The 17,134-nt window shown below is 40.4% G+C and overlaps 1 long non-coding RNA gene and 1 pseudogene across 1 annotated transcript; one reads left to right on the forward strand and one right to left on the reverse strand.

Moving 5' to 3' along the window:
- Positions 1–4,882: 4,882 nt before the first annotated feature.
- LOC115593820 (uncharacterized) lies at positions 4,883–6,797 on the reverse strand (annotated as a pseudogene).
- Positions 6,798–8,094: 1,297 nt separating this feature from the next.
- LOC115594293 (uncharacterized) lies at positions 8,095–10,865 on the forward strand. Its single transcript, XR_003986450.1, has 3 exons — positions 8,095–8,853; positions 9,396–9,532; positions 10,321–10,865. It is a non-coding gene; the product is annotated as an uncharacterized LOC115594293 (long non-coding RNA).
- The last annotated feature ends 6,269 nt before the right edge of the window (positions 10,866–17,134 follow it).

The raw sequence follows: 17,134 nt of genomic DNA on the forward strand, positions 1-17,134 counted from the left end.
ACATGCTTTGGTCGAAAAAAGCTGAAGGATTGAGCACAGCAGGGTTCTTGAAACACCAGTTTCACAGCCCTGCTCCAGGTGGCCTGTTTCAGTGCCTTTCCCTTTAAATGCTAATGAGCTGCAGCGCGCCGCCCACGGTACCGCCCATCTCTTCCTGTCTGCGGAAGACGTGAGGACGGCATCATGTGACCATGGCAACGGCGGAGTTTCAGGAAGTAATGGCCGCTGGACAACAGACTGCAGTCCGACCCAGAAAAAAAGGCTCCAGAAGAAAGTAAGCAGCCAATAATTAACATTGATGTTTCTCAGTGGTTAGTAGTTAATTTGTTACCTCGACATTACTTTTATGTTACTGCAGACTAAGTAAAGTTTTACGGGCTTACTGGCCGTCTGCCCCGCGTTGTTTCAAATAACAGCCCCCTTCTCCTGCCTCAAGTGTTTACATCCAGGGTTCTCCCCAGACGGTGGAACAGCGGCGCTGCGCCGCTCTACCGCTCGGTCAGCGCCGCTATACTCCGCGCGTGACAGTGTCGAGCGTCCGTCCGTCCGCTGTCCCCCGGTTGACGGCTAGGAGCTCCCTGCTGACGGCGATGAGCGTCCGTCCGTCCCCCGGCTGACGGAGTTGATGACCGGCTGTCCGTACGTCCGTGTCTCCCCCCCCCGGACTGACATTGACGAGCGGTCGCGCACCCCCCCCCCCCCCCCAGACAGACGGTGCGCCGCTATACTAAGAATTTCTGGGGAGAACCCTGACATCATAAAGCTTAGCCAAACCTCGGCTGGTGTTTACTGCTGTCCAGTTGTTGTAACGCGGATGCAATTTAGCAACAGCCGTTACAAGACAAAAGCATAACCCCATATTATTATTTACCTTTATGTAGCCAGGTAAGTTGATTGAGAACCTGTTCTTATTTGCAGTGACGACCTGTAATTAGCTACTGCCAGTAATTTTCAACTGTAGTTTTCAGTAAGCCAGTTGCCCCCCATCACCTCTCTACCAGTACAATTGTTTTTTAACCAGTTACAACGGTTTATAAACTTTAGATATATCACCAAAGAAACAAAGCGACGTGATTAGCGATTATAGTTTACAATGAATAATAAAAATTCTGCATAAAAGCAGGTGTTCCTGTGGCAATTGTGAACAAATGTCTACATAACCTGAGAATATCTGCTGTATGGAAATACCACAATGAAGTGTGAACACTGGGCAAACATGGTTGTTATTTTGCAGTCTATCTTTTCTGTCATCTATTGTCACTCACTTACCTTACATAATTTCTAGGTTACACGAAGACTACAGCAGCTTCCTGAGCCACCATCATGCATGGTAGACCCTCCTGGCCTGTAACCTGTCTGCCTGAATGTATCTGCACTGCAGAATGCACTGAACATTTATTGGGCAGACTATGGACCTTTACGTCCGAGGGGAATAGTGCAGTAAGCTTTTAGTCACATAAATACTATTCATTTATCGCAAAAGTGTTATGATGAAAAGTACATAACTAATTCCTCTATCTTACATTGCTTATAGTTTATCTTTTACTTATTACCATGAAAATTACATAGCAATCAATGAAAACACAGAACAGCTAGGAAAAATGTTTTATTGTAAGAAACATTTTTAAACGTGTTGACATGAATGAAATAATAACAAGAAGAAGAAAATAAATATCTGAAGTGAAACAGTTTAACTTTATATATTAACTTCAATATCAATAAGAAAATAATAACAAATAAAGTATCTAGTTGCCATGGGTGTAAACATTCAGTGCTGACTTTATATTGAATTGTGTTCAGCCTATATAGCCTACAGAAGCTTTGTAAGCTGGTGCTGGGGCTCTCAGGGGCGGAGAGTGAGAGTTGTGCTGCCTGTCTGCATGGTCTGAGAGATCTTCAGGGATTATGAGTTTCAGCACCTCGTTCACATGTGGGTCAGGGTCCTGGAGAACCTTCTCGAGATCAGGTCCAACAGTGCATCACCGCAGTCGGCAGTGCAATAAACAAAAATGTATGTTTACAGGAAAATTGCAGTAGAACCAAAAAGCCTTGTGCTGTACTGTTGTAAAGTTTCTCTTATTACTTAATTACTTAGTGCTTGTGTTTGTTTTCAACCTTTTGTGTGATGCCTGTGTGTCCATGTTTATTTTAATTTGAGAAGTTCAAATAAAAGATTGTAAAACTTACAGAATGTCATGCCTGTCTTCACAGGTTTGGCTCTGCACTCTCCCTTCCTGGACTTTGGAAAGCTCAGTTTGAAAAGAGGATCTCCTGATGATGTGGTGGCTTGTCCTCTATCAGCCTTCTCACTGTAATGCAGTGCAGCCAGGTAGAGTCTTGAACAGTAAAAAGACAATAAAACATAAAACAATTGCAAGAAATGGGCAAATGTTCTCAAGTGATCACAGTTAGGAGTAACACATGACAGCACTGTTACAGTATAATTCAAGCACTAAAGGCTGCATTGCGTTACGTTACTCTAACCTGACCTCTTTATTTCTGTAACGAGTGATCTAACATTTCCAAACCAGTGATCAGATTAAAGTGATTTATTCAAGTCACTGTGCATTACAATTATTTTTATCATTTTCCTCAGTAAAAATATATATTCTTGCTTTCTTCTTGCGTGTTGGTAGTGATGTCACGTACGTCTCAAGTCACGTTTTTACCATGAGGATAACTCACGTGTAACACCACGCAGCAACACAAAAATGGAGGGAGGAGAGAGATGCGCGTTTTCTAGCTGGAAATATGGTCATTATTTTGAGCTATTAAAAACAAAAAGTCACGATTACTTGGTCAAGGGCCCGGTCCAGCCTGCTGTGTAGCATTCAGCAGTACACTGGTTTTGCCCTGGCCTATGCCAACATATTCCAACTTAGCAAACGTTTTCAAATGCATTATTTCACAAAATCCTGAAAACTTAGACCCGGCGGAGGGTGTGTGTATGTACCTTGACCGACCGGGTCTCTGGGTTTGCATGTGGAGACCGTGTTGATCGCGAACTAGAAGCTCGCGGTTAGCATTAGCCTGGAAGCTCGCGGTTAGCATTAGCTGGTACTATGTGACACTGCTTGGTTAGTTCGTGTAAAATTGCTAAATAAACACAGCTAAACACTTGCACATGCAGACATTTACCTAGGACGCGCATTACATAATGTGCAAGATCAGAAATGTAATACACAGAGTGATTCTGCTGTAGCACTAACTTGTGTGGTCAGAGAAGCTAACGTTAGCGGTTAGCCGCTAACCATACCTTGTTCTCATTGGTAAAACACACAGTACATCACGCACGAGTTCAGCCTTATCTACAGGAACACACAGCACATTATTTGTATACTTACATGTCCTTGGTCTGCAAGTGTTCCTTTGAGTAGACGTTAGCCGACTACTCCTGCCTTGTACTGGCCCAAGTTGGTGAAACAGTCAGCGTCAAAGTGGTTCACACACACCAACAGTTTTTTGCCAACTTCAGCTGGGACATTGGCCTCAAAAATAAATTCAGTCCATGCAGCTCTTTTGTCCTCTGCAGCTGGGAGACGATGGAGTGTTTTGTGCTGGTCCTTGCAACCAACAACAGCGCACTTCTCCTTGAGCTGGGACATGGTGATTTCAATAGCGTAATGGCGGATCTCCCAGACGGTAGCTGTACCTGGTGGGTGGAGACACCGTGCGGTGAAGGGAGGGGCAGTGGGGTAGCCATATGCAAATGAGTGGCCGTCGACGTCGACAGCCGCAGCAAATTTGACTGGTGTATCTGGAAACTGCAGGCAGGACCCCTTTAGAAATCTGTATCTCACTCAAAAAAGCACGGATAGTCTTTTTTCAAAGTTTCTAGGTGTGTGGCAGCACCGTAGACCCAAAATAACACCCCAAATCCCAGAAAAAGTCAGTTTTTCATAATATGGGACCTTTAAAGTTTGAATGGTGTCTCTCGCTCAACGTATGAGGAACAAGAAGAGGTTGAAAGTCGATGAGTTTTGAAGAGGATTTGAAGCTTTTCCCATTTGAATCAATCAAATCAAATCAATTTTATTTATATAGCCCAAAATCACAATCACATTGCCTCAGTGGGCTTTACAATCTGTACAGTGAACAACATCCTCTGTCCTTAGACCCTCGATTCGAGTGAGGAAAAACTTCACATGTTGATCGAAAAAAAAAAACCTTTTAACAGGGTAAAAAAAACAATGGAAGAAACCTCAGGAAGAGCCACAGAGGAGGGATGCCTCTTCCAGGACGGACAGACATGCAATAGATGTTGCGTGTACAGAAAAGAGCAACAATTCACAGTTTACAAGTTACATCAACAGAAGATCTGATACAAGTTATGCAATGTTAGTGGAACCAGGAGACGACCGAGCAGGATGAGGCATCACCAAGTGGAGCCCGAGCCAGACGACCTCCTGTCCACCATGTTGACCTGGAAGAGGGCAGGCCACACAACATAATTAGTAATAGACAGAGAGAGGCATCAAGATTTACAGAAATAAAGATATGAGATAGTGAAGCAGAGGAGAGCAATGATCCAGCAGAGCCCGGGGTGTGACGATCCAGATCAGTCAGTATTTCAAGGCAGCAGGAGCCCGGAAATGGTAGATGGTCCCAGGGGCCCGTGGTCCATCAGAAGGGAGCCTGAAAGAAAGAGGGGAGGAGGAGAAAGAGAAGGAGGAGAGAGAAGAGGAGGGGAGGAGAAAGCTATAGAGAGTGACACAGCTTGCAGCTTGTGGGAACAGAAAACAAAAACAAAGGTTAGAGAAATGCAGTATTTATCAGAATAAACAGATTGTTTCTCGTCGGCAGCACAGTGTAACTCTAGTAGTATAGGAACTCATTGAGACTGACACCGACCCACTGAAGAAGCTTACAGTTGATATCAGGGCTAATTAAAGGCTAAATCGAAGAAGTGAGTTTTGAGTTTAGATTTAAAGGCGTCAACAGAGACAGATTGTCTGATGTCAGCTGGGAGCTTATTCCAGAGGAAAGGAGCCCGATAGGAAAAAGCCCTGCAGCCAGCTGACTTCTTTTTGATCCTGGGAACCATCAGGAGCCCTGAATTTTGAGAGCGTAATGCCCGAGTTGGAATATATGGTTTAATGAGATCTGACATGTACAACGGGGCAAGGCCGTGTACAGTTTTGTATGTCATCAGCAGCACCTTAAAGTCGGATCTTAGATGCACTGGGAGCCAGTGCAGAGATGCTAAGATTGGTGTAATATGATCAAATTTTCTTGTACGTGTTAAGACTCTGGCTGCAGCATTCTGAACCATTTGAAGACTTTTGGTGCTCTCGCGGAAGACCTGAAAATAAGGCATTGCAGTAATCAAGCCTAGACCAAACAAAGGCATGAATCAGGATCTCTGCATCCGCGGTGGACAGGAAGGACCTAATTTTAGCTATATTGCGCAGGTGGTTTAAGGCGATCTTGATAATTTCTTTGATGTGCTGATCAAAGGAGAGTGTAGAATCAAAAGTAACACCTAGATTCTTGACGGTTGAGCTTTGAGAAATAACAAAGTTGTTGAGAGTTACGGTCACCTGGTCAACATGGTGTCTCTGTCTGGCGGGGGCGATGACCATCATCTCAGTTTTTTCCGAATTTAGGAGCAGGAAGTTTTCTGACATCCACTTCTTCACTGCATATAGGCAGGCCTCTAGCTTCGTGATTTGCGATTTGTCATCAGCTTTTAAGGGCACATACAGCTGAGTGTCGTCCGCATAGCAGTGGAAATGTATTCCATAGCTCCGAATAATTTGGCCGAGAGGTGAAATATATAAAGAGAAGAGCAAAGGGCCCAAGACAGAGCCCTGGGGAACTCCATACTTCACAGCAGTAAAAATTGATGACGTACCATTGTAGGAAACACATTGTGTTCTTTCGGACAGGTACGATTTTAGCCAGGCTAGGGCCAGGCCAGAGATGCCAAATTGACTTTCAAGTCTGTCTGACAGTATGCCATGATCTATAGTATCAAATGCAGCGCTGAGATCCAGTAATATGAGCACTGAGGTCGAGTTAGAGTCTAAGGTAAGTAGAATGTCATTTACCACATTAGTAAGGGCGGTTTCGGTGGAGTGACAGGCTCTGAACGCTGACTGAAAAGGTTCCAGGAGATTATTATTGAGTAGGTAGCCTGAAAGTTGTTGGGACACGACTCTTTCTAAGACTTTCGAGAAGAAGGGAAGGTTGGATACTGGTCGATAGTTGTTTAGTGATCCTGGGTCGAGGTGTGGTTTCTTAAGTAGAGGCTTAACCACAGCAGACTTAGAACTAGAAGGGACAACACCAGTCATGAGAGATGAGTTAACAATATTTAACATTGTAGGTCCCAGTGCTGGCCATAGTTCTTTAAACAGTTTTGCCGGAAAGGGGTCCAGGACGCAGGTAGTTGGTTTAGAGGATGAGACAATTTTAGACAGTATCTGAAGGGAGATATTTTCAAAAGTGTTTAGAGCTGAGACTAACTCAGAATCGGCAGCAGGACAATTTTTGACAAGGTTTGACGAGGAAGCCAGAGATGATGAGTTAATTTTAATTCTGATCTCATCAATTTTATTGCAAAAGAAATCTAAGAAATAATTTGCATTAAAGGGTGCACAGCTCACCGACTCTGGTTTTTGAGTAAGTTTAGCCACAGTGTTAAAGAGAAATCTAGGATTGTGTTTATTATTGTTTATTAGGCTGGAGAAATATGCAGTTCTAGCAGTATTTAGAGCACGCTTATAGTTTAGTACACTATCATGCCAGGCAAGATGAAAAACCTCCAGTTTGGATTTACGCCACGCTCGTTCCATTTTCCTGCAGGCCTGCTTGAGATCTCGGGTTTCGTCAGTAAACCAGGGAGTAAAAAATCAATGTTAAATTATTTTTGGAAAAAGCTGAATAGCTGAAAAAGTTGAAAAGTTGAAAAGCAGAGGGTCGAAAGCGCTGAAAAAGCTGAACATTTTGATGTTTGAATGGTTTCAATAGCTGAAGGTATGCTAAAGTTATAGCAGAATGAAATTTGAAAAAATCCCCATAAGGATGAATGGGGAAAATTTTGCATTAAAAGCTGAATATTTCCGAAAGTATAACAGTTAGAAAAGCCAAAAGTAATAGCCATCATGTCCTTAAAGAGCTGAACATTTTGATATTTGAATGGTTTGAATCGGTCAAAGTTTGAAGGAGTTGAAAAGTGCCAAAAAACGTACGGAAGAATAATAATAAACTCCAGAAGAACAATAGTTAGTGTTCTGCTTGCAGCATTCACACTAATTAGCATTTCCTACGAAAATACAGTGTGAATGCTGAAGACTGACGCGAAATCTGCTGAACGTACTGCCGGAAATGCATAAGACTATAGACTGAATGGTCGGGATTTTGCAGAAAAAGCAGAATTTTCCAAAAGCTGGTAAGGCAGAAAGGCTTAAAAGCAATAGGTTTAATGGGCTAACAAAGTTCAACATTTTGATAGCTGAACAGTTTCTCTAGCTGAACATGAAGTTGTATGTTTGAAGGAGTTGAAAAGGCAGAAACATGAATATCTAAAAAGGCTAAAAAGCTGTAGAGTAGCAGGGCTGGAAGAGGTTAAAAAGGTGAAAACATATGAAAAGCTGTAGATTAAGAGGGCTGGAAGTGGTTAAAAACGTGAAAAAAGGATGAAAAGGTAAAAAAGTTTAAGGTTGAAAGAGCTCAAATAGGTGAGAAAAGGATGAAAAGGTAAAAAGATGTAGAGTAAGAAGGTTGGAAGAGGTTAAAATGGTGAAAAGAATATGAAAATCTGTAGAGTAAGAGGGCTGGAAGAGGTTAAAAAGGTGAAAAAAAGGATCAAAAGGTAAAAAAGTTTATGGGTGAAAGAGCTCAAATAGGTGAGAAAAGGATGAAAAAGTAAAAAGATGCAGAGTAAGAGGGTTGGAAGAGGTTAAAAACGTGAAAAGAATATGAAAATCTGTAGATTAAGAGGGCTGGAGGAGGTTAAAAAGGTGAAAAGAATATGAAAATCTGTAGAGTAAGAGGGCTCGAAGACGTTAAAAAGGTGAAAAAAGGATGAAAATGTAAAAAAGTCAAAGGGCGAAAGAGCTTAAAAAGGTGTAAAAGGAATGAAACCGATGAAAAGCTGTTGGGTAAGAGGGCTGGAGGACGTTAGAAAGGTGAAAATTGGTGATTGATGAGGTTTGAAGATGTCTTGTAATGTGCCTGAAAGCATATAACACAATGACTTGATCTCTTTCCTGAAATCATGACAGCTAGTCAGCATAACCCACAGACCCAACTGTGAATGATTATGTTGAGAGTTATTTTGATTTTCAGCGACTAACAAACAAGTGAATGCACATGGTGCTCATGGACAAGATGCACGTGCTTGTGACTGTACACATTTTGTTTGTTTGTCCCTTGATGTACAAAGTGTCCCTTGGTCAAGGTGTATCTAATTTTTATTTCTTTATTTTGTGAAGGCCTGCCCACGGCCCATGGCCAACCAAGAAGAACAATTAATAGTAATTTAGCTTTAAATAAAATGACCTGGCTGCTGTCAGTCAGTTTGCCATATGATGACTGTAATTTGATGACTCTATTTCAGTATCTTTTGTGCTTGCATTTGTCTTTATAAGCATTGCACATTTGTATGTATTTCGCCTTCTTGCAGAGGTGTGTGTTTACTGCTAACATGTAAAACAATGACATTTTATTTTGAAATTTGAATTTTATTTTGAAACGAAAAAAGGGAAGTTAATGCGCCACCTTCGCAGGCTTTCCGTGCACTCAGTCTGATACTGGCCTGCTGAAGATAGATAAATAGAGAAACATCCGCAAGTGCCAACTTGCCACCAACCCGTGGGCAGACAGAAGCTCCGCAGCGAAGTTTAGACGGTAAGTTTCATTTGAGATTGATCTATAGTATTCGCTTCAAACCATGTATCAGTTATGCAACATAAGTTCAATAGGTCCTGACTGCTGGTTTTTCTGGTGATAGTTAGCTAACTGGCTAACTGACGCTGTCTAAAGCTAACAAACGTCCACAAATAGCTAGCTAACCAACTACGTTAGGCTAACTGGCCCCTGGCGATAACTAGCCACATAATGATCCCTGAGACTAAATTTAGATAGTATTTATTTTCAAATTGTGAAAATGTAAATAATCTCTCTGCTTTGTCGATTCAGTGTTAACTGTTGTAAGTAAACTGCTGTATACTTATGATAAATATTGGTTTAATAAGGCAAAGTGGAAGTTGTCTTACTTATCATTCGCTGTGACACAGAGCGGCCAAGTGAGTAAAAAGTAACGATTTAATGCAGGTTTAAGTTTTAAGGATCTACAGTATGTGTGTTTTGGAAATCTTTAAAGGCTTACAGTTTAATATAATCATTAGAACCTGTGTTTTTTTTCCCTCGTTTTTATTTTTTTTACACAGCTCTGCATGGAATTCCAGGGGATCACCAATAAAAATGTGCCTCTCCCCCTTTGCTTCACCCAGCAAGGATACAACCCAGCCACTAAATATCTACAAAGAGAAGGAGGCTGGAAGTTTTGATGGCAGATGAGCAACAGGTAAGGATGCTTTAATGCATCACATTGGTGTTTCATTTTCTCTCCATTTGTGACAAAAGTCAAAAACTACATCAGATACAGAGATACTGGAATATCATTAATCACTTGTAGTTTTTAGTTGTGGTAAGTCCTATCGAGTTGAAAGTGTTAATGCTATCCACTCTTGAAAAGGCAGTGTTTCTTGAGGGTTTCTCATGCCTTCAGTGTCTATTTATTAATGGCAGTTATATTGTAGATCAAGTGCTCTCAGCCTTTTTGGATATAGGGACCGGTAAGAAAGTGAAGAGTATTTCACTTGCACGAGGTGGTGGTGGAGTGGGGGTGGATACATGATGTCTGTTCTTGTCAGATAACATCTTTGCCCAGTTTTGAGATTCATGGTTGTGGATGGTAGATTGCACTCAGCTGGTCACAGTACAATCTGCACTGCACATTCAAAGAGTTTATGTCACTGTTATATACAGTACTGCTCAGAAATTTGGGGTCGCCTGCCACAAAAGCTTGATTCTGTTCAGTCCGATGGCTGAGAGGGCTAGTCTGTCAAGAGGGCCTGGACTAACTTATCTCCAGAATTTGGTCACCATAACATTATTAAGGGAAACCTATTGACTACAGGATTGACTTTGGTTGATGTCACAATTTGTACCTTTTTGGAAGCAAAGGTGTGTGTGTGTGTGTGTGTGTGTGTGTTTGTGTTTGTGTTTGTGATTTTTTTTCATCATTAGCTTCTAATAGCTTGATGTTTAGTACAATTACACCAACACAATGAATCTGTATTATCTTCTCAGGATGATTTGGAAGCATGCCAGGAAGGTCCAGTAGCTTTGGTAGCAGTGCTCATTGAGAAGCAAGTAACTGCAGGAATGCCCTTTGAACCTCACCACTTGTCAATCATACTCAACCATCTCACAGATCTTGAACAGTTGTACTGTTGATTTTGTTTGGCCTTATTTATGCTCACCATATGAGCTACCTTAAAAACAGTTTTATCCACAGGCCATCAGGCTGCTGAATGACTCTGTCTCATGACAACTCTGTATACTTACACTATAATCACTGTTTGCACTATACTCAATACTGTGAACAATATTTGCACTGTTCCAATGTATATATTCTATATATCTCTATGTCTTTCAGTGCCTCTGCTGAATGCGAACTTTGCACATGCAAACATGCCTGTCACTTATACATCTTCTTATAAGTATATTGTATATTTTATATTTTATATTTTTGTGTTTTTTATATTTAGTGTGTCGGGAAACTTGCAAATTAAGAATTTCATTGCCTGGTGTAAACTATGTGTATATGACAATAAAACATCTTGAATCTTGAATCTTGAATCTTAAGAAGCTAAGTGGTTTCTTTGAGTTCATACACCTCTTTGGGGTTTTGTTGTGCAAAGTACTATTATACAGCTACCTGATAATGAACAGTAAAGTTGTGTAAAATAACAGTTTTTTTTTTGTTTTTTTTTACATTTCTACGTTGATTTAATTTGCCAACTTTTAATTAGGTATGTACAGTATGAATCTGTATTTTGAGTGTTGCATAACTTTATAAGAAAAGTATCTGTAAAATTACATTAAATATTTGTATTTTTACCAATTCTTTTACCGTCAATTGTCACTAATTCTATCAAAGTTTGGAAATATTTTTACAGTATTAAACTTTAATTCAACAGTTTCATCTATTAAATGAAAAATAAATATTTGTAAAAATACGAGACGCTTGCAAGTGTATTTTAACAGTCTTTTTATGTGGAAAAAATGTAATTTTCTTTAAATAAATGGAATGTTGTGGTTTTTTCACAGTAACATTTTTTTCGTGTTATTTTACATTAGACATGTAAAATCACATGTTTATTTTTGTAACTTTACCTAAATTTCTATGTAAATTAAAAATACAGGGAAAATTCTGTTAAATTAGATTTTTTTTACAGTGTAGGTCAAGCTGATAGTGAAGTTTTAGAGCGCCCTCTGTTGGATCACAAGGTGAACTACTTAAAACGGTCTGTTGCGCTTATATGTTGCGCACATTTTGAATTCGAATAGGTCATTACATTTGAATAAGAACTTTTCCCCCCACTTTCGAACGAATATTCGAATTTCGAATAAAAAGTGACAGCCCTACACCACATCATGCACGAGTTCACCCTTATCTACAGAAACACACAGCAAATTATTTGTAAACTTAAATGCCCCTCATTTGCAGGTATTCCACGCAAAGTTAGAAAAAGTCTCCCAACTACTCCTGCCTTGTACTGACAGAGGTTGGATAAACAGTCAGTCTGGAAGTGTTTAGCACACACAAACAGTTTTTGCTAACTGTAGCTGGGACGTTGCCTTCAAATATGAATAAATCCATGCTGGTCTTCTGTCCTCTGCGGCTGGGACACGATGGAGTGTTGTGTGCTCTCTTTACAGCCAAAAACAGAGCACTGGGCTCCGACATGGTGCTTTCATAACATAATGGTGGATGTCCGAGAAGGCAACGCTGTAGTGGGGTAGACATATTGAAATGACAGACAGATGACGTCGGCAGCCGCAGCCAAATTTGACTCGTGTATCTGGAAACTGCAGGCAAGACACCTTTAGAAATCGGTATCTCACTCAAAAAAGCATGGATAGTCTTTTTTCAAAGTTTCTAGGCGTGTGGCAGCACCATAGACCCAAAATAACACCCCAAATACCAAAAAAAGTCAGTTTTTCACAATATAGGACTTTTAAGTATGTATTCATCAGATACTTTATTTTAAACATTTAACGAAAAATCCATTTAAAACATAGGAAAAAGATAAATATACCTAAAAGATGTTTTTTTTCTTTATTATTGATATTAGTTTTTAGAGGCCTTTAAAACCAATTACACAAATAACACATTTCTTTTCATCATATATTGAATCAGTTTCAGTCATTTTTGTTTTTATATTTGTGTGTGTAAATGATCATACAGTTGGCTTATGACTTTTCAGGGCTTTTCAATATTGGAAAATGTGCAAAGATCTTCATATGGTTCATTTTGTTTTTGTTTCATGTATTGATAAATCAGTCAGTTTAATATTATGGGTTGAAAGGAAATAGATTTTCTGAATCTATAAATTCTGTTAATTCAGCATTCTAATAATCCACCAAGCATTATTCTTAAATTAAGTGGCATTTGTAGTCTAAAATTATTTTGTCACCAAGATGCAGATGTGGGAGACTATACAATACACAATTTTCCTTTTGAAAAGATTGTGTCACTCCCACTAGACAACAGCATTTCAGGTCTACGTGGAAGTGGGCAGACCACATGCAGGGACACTTTCCAGCAGCAGTGACGGTTTTCAAGTCAGTAATTTCACCCTGTTTGTGACTACATGATTTCAGCAGATTATCAGTATTTTTTCATGGACAAATGTCAAAGCTCAGATCTGAAAAAGACAATGATATACAATAATGTAATACATATAATTATAGAGATATGGCTGGAAAACACTTGAGGCAGCCAATCATGCATACATGCATTAATACTGCCTATAATAAAGCCTCTTTAATAGTGATTTGAAACATTTAAATGTAGCTTATACACTATTATGCATTAGCAATGACAATCATAACAATAAAGTGGCATTATAACTATTCGGCGGGTTCAAACTCTTTATGCTCAAGCAGCTCAATTGGTTGAAACCAATTTTAAAAAAGTAGATGTCATGCTAATTAGTGTGAAGAAACTTTCCTTCTTAGTTAGCAACCTTCTCCTATTCTGTTACACTAATTCTGTACATAGGGCAGGAGAGCGTGCATAGTTAATTCTGTGTCTCTCAGCTCAGTGTAGCGGTCTTTGATAAGACTTAAGCAAACAAGCCTAATTTCTGTGGAAACCATGGTTAAAGTAAGATAGATAGTTGTGCAGCAACTGTCATTACCATGAGAGTGTTTAACGAGATCATAAAGAAACTGGGTTGTTCTCTGCTATTTGATTATGAGCATCTATGCCTGTAAAATGGCTAGGGGGTTCAGTATATGTTCATATCGAATTTTGATTATGTAAAAAATATTTGGTCAAGGATTCGGAGCCAGTGGTTGGTCAGTTGGTTTGGGAAAAAGCCCAATGCATAATATGGCACTCACCAAATTTGGTGACAGTTTGGTGAGTCTTGGATATTGCTGTTACTGGTGACACTCATCAGTTCATTATGTGATCCATATCCATGACTTTCACTAAAATGCACACAAGCACGCACGCACATAGTGATCGAAATAACTGTTGTTGGTAATGTATTGGAGAACCCCACACATCGTGATTTTGCTGTTTTAATGGGAGCTCATACCCTACCTTATGGGAACTCCCACTGGCTCCCACACATCTCAAACCCTGCTTGTATGTATTTGTATTAAAAGGGTTTCACTTGTTTGGTGGCAGTGTGTGTATCTATACCAATGGGTGCTGTTGAAGGCTGATTGGAAACCCTGGATTTCCTGAAGGTCTGATAGGTGCTTCCAGGCTCATTCCCCACTGCACTGCTCTGTCCATGGTGGCACAGCTGTTCCAGGTGTTTACCTGGGTAGAGTGGAAAACACTGTCAGGGATACTTGGATCCCGCAGATGTTTGTGTAATTCCAGTGGACGAACACAGCTGCATGAAAAATCACTGCATGATTTGCACTGTTGTTCCTTCTCCATTCCATCATTTAATGTACTGGTGACATAGCTTTGTACAGACTCCATTTGTTTCTGTGTCACAGCTGGAGTCTTTACTGTCCTTTCTGTTATGGAAACCATCTCAGTCTCTGTTTGGGTGTCCTCAACATGGGCGTCTTGTCACTGTCACTTTCATTAACATCTTGAAAAAAATTATATAAATAGGAAACTTAGATTTGCATCATGCAGACTTTTACAGATTTGGAAAATTAGATTTCCTCTAGTACAGGTTAGGTGAATTTCTCGCCTAACCAATTTGAGAAGTGTGCTCCGTCATACCACCTTTTCTTTAGCTGCTCCGCCAAGTTCATGGTTGAAACAATTGAAAAAGAAGGTTTTTGAATTACTCATGTTAACTGCTGCATCTCCTGCGCGTCGCCGTCATGGCAGACAAAAAGTGTTGATCCCCGAGTGCGACCTGACAGGCAGGAGAGTAATGGTGAACCGCTCCTCAAGCGTGCCTGTCACGTCGCACTCAGGTATCGTCACTTTTTGTCTGCCATGACAGCGACGCGCAGGAGTTGCAGCAGCTAACATGAGTAGTTCAAAAACCTTCTTTTTCATAAACTCTGCGTACACAAACAATGTTTTCAATGCTCGTGTTCATGAGTAGAGACCCTAGTGATGCTACGAGCAAAGTTTCATGTTGTGTCGAGCCTTCTTAGTGTTCTAAAAATAGCGATTTTGATGCTAGCGTATCCTGCCCCTAGCACTCCCGTTCAAAATTAGCGTGCCCAAAACCGAAACTACGGTAAATCTTAAAAGTGCCTCTTTCGTCATAATTATGCTTTTACACGAAGGTTTGACTCGTATTCAATCCCAAATAAAGCCTTGGTTGCTTTTCGGCGAGAGTTTCGCTTTAAAGCAGAATAGCAGAATAGTTCTCCCTGCACTCCTTGTCAGTTCATTTTGTGGTGTCCTCCTTGATTTACCCCGTGTTTATTCCAGTGTCTCCTGTGTCCCGTGTGGAATGATTCTTATTTTCATTTTTGGCTTTCTCTGTTTGTTTGTACTTTGCTTTAGCCTTGGTTATTACTCTGTTTAGTCCTGGTGACTGCCTTTTGGCGTTTCTGGTTTTGATGGGTTTTTGTATTCAGCTTTGATTAAAAAAAAACTTGCTCTTATTTCCCCCAATCCTTCCTCCTGTGTGTCTGCTTCTGGGTCCACCTCTAGTCTCCCTCTTAAAGGGATATTCCGGTGAAAATGTATTCCATGGTCTAACACACCGTGACACAGAGTAAGACTGCCCCTCGAGAGATCGAGTTTGCAGACCGCTCGCTTACGCTGTATAAGCAACCTCAGAAATGACTACAAGATAACAATACATTTGCAGTCTGTGCCTCAAATAAGAAACCGCCATCAAAAAGCCACAAATAATGCTCAGAACAGCACATAGTTCGAGGCATCAAACAGCAGCTAGCTTAGCCGTATTTCTATTGTAAAGTGAACACAACTCACCACTCTCCTGCAGCAGCTACCTGTTGTGGGGAAGCCCTGTGAGTCGAGTGCGGTTAGAAATGCTCAATTCTGTTCCTTTCCCTGTCCGCTCTCAATAATAACGGTTATAACTGGTAGGTAAGACACATATGCACTTTGATTGCATTTCTATGGAGTAATAATCATACATTTTCATCCTTGAGCTGCAGAGCTCTACTGCACTCGGTAAACGACTCGTCGGGCTTCCCCACAACAGGAAGCTGCTGCAGGATAGTAGTGAGCTGTGTTGACTTTACAATTGAAATCCGGCTAAGCTAGCTGCTGTTTGATGCCTCGAACTATGCGCTGGGACCCTATTTGTACTGTTGCTGAAGTTTAGCACTGTTCTGAGCATTATTTGTGGCTTTTTGATGGTGGTTTCTTCTTGGAGTCATAAACTGCAGTGTATTGTTATCGTGCTGTCTTTTCTAAGGTTTCTAAAACTACATGAGCTAGCGGTCTGCAAACTTGATCTCACGAGGGGGAATCTTATCGGTGTCACGGTGTGTTAGACCATGGATTAAACTTACACCAGAATATCCCTTTAACCACTTAATGAACGCCCCCATTTTAAGGTTCTTTTTCCAAAATGACTTACCAAAATTAAAAGCATGACAGCTCCCACATAGTTTGAGACTCAGGGATGGGCTTGGTACCATTGGAAAGGTAACACCCTCAAGTTTTCTAGAAGTGTAAGTGTGATTCTATGACATACTGACACAGAGTTACAGAGGTTGGAACACAGGTTTTGGTTTCCGTCCAATTCAAATGTCAATAAACTGACTAAGATAAAAGGGCTCAGGTATGTCTATGGACACAGCAGACACAATTAGGCCATAGCCACAGGTCTTGCTACACTCAAAATTTGAAGTCAAAAGACTAAAAAAATTATTTTTCTCAATTTTTTAAAAGGCATGTCTGTGCGTTTTGCTTGGGTCCTTTCTTTCCAAGAGCACCTACTGAGATTCAAAGGCTTATAACTTGAGAACCCCTTTACCTAGAAACATAATCTTGGTCTCAAATGAAAGCTAAGACCCTGGGGTTTCTTGCTTGTTCAACACTTGTAGCTAGTTATGGGTAAAATTACATGGATATTCCCATTCTATGGACTCTTGGCGAACTATGAAAAAAAAATTGTGGCATGGCGTTGTAGCTGTGGAAAAAGGGAACACTCCGAAGGTATGTAGGCATTCTTGCTTCTTGTGGTAGAGGGCTTTTTCTAATGTTGTGTCATGGTGAGTTTAGAAGGCTATTACATGGTCTGGAAATAACTTTTTTGGGCTTAAAATAATCACGACAGTCTCAGCTTTCCAACAGTGAGTATATACTGTTAAGATCTGATGCTTAAAACTATTAGCAAAAAAAAACTATTTGTTTTTACGAATGGTGTTCATTTAGTGAAGGGTGTTCCTATGTTGGAAGGGTGTTCCTTGTGTGCCGCCA

The sequence above is a fragment of the Sparus aurata genome, chromosome 13 (assembly GCF_900880675.1).
Source record: "Sparus aurata chromosome 13, fSpaAur1.1, whole genome shotgun sequence".
NCBI lineage: Eukaryota > Metazoa > Chordata > Actinopteri > Spariformes > Sparidae > Sparus > Sparus aurata.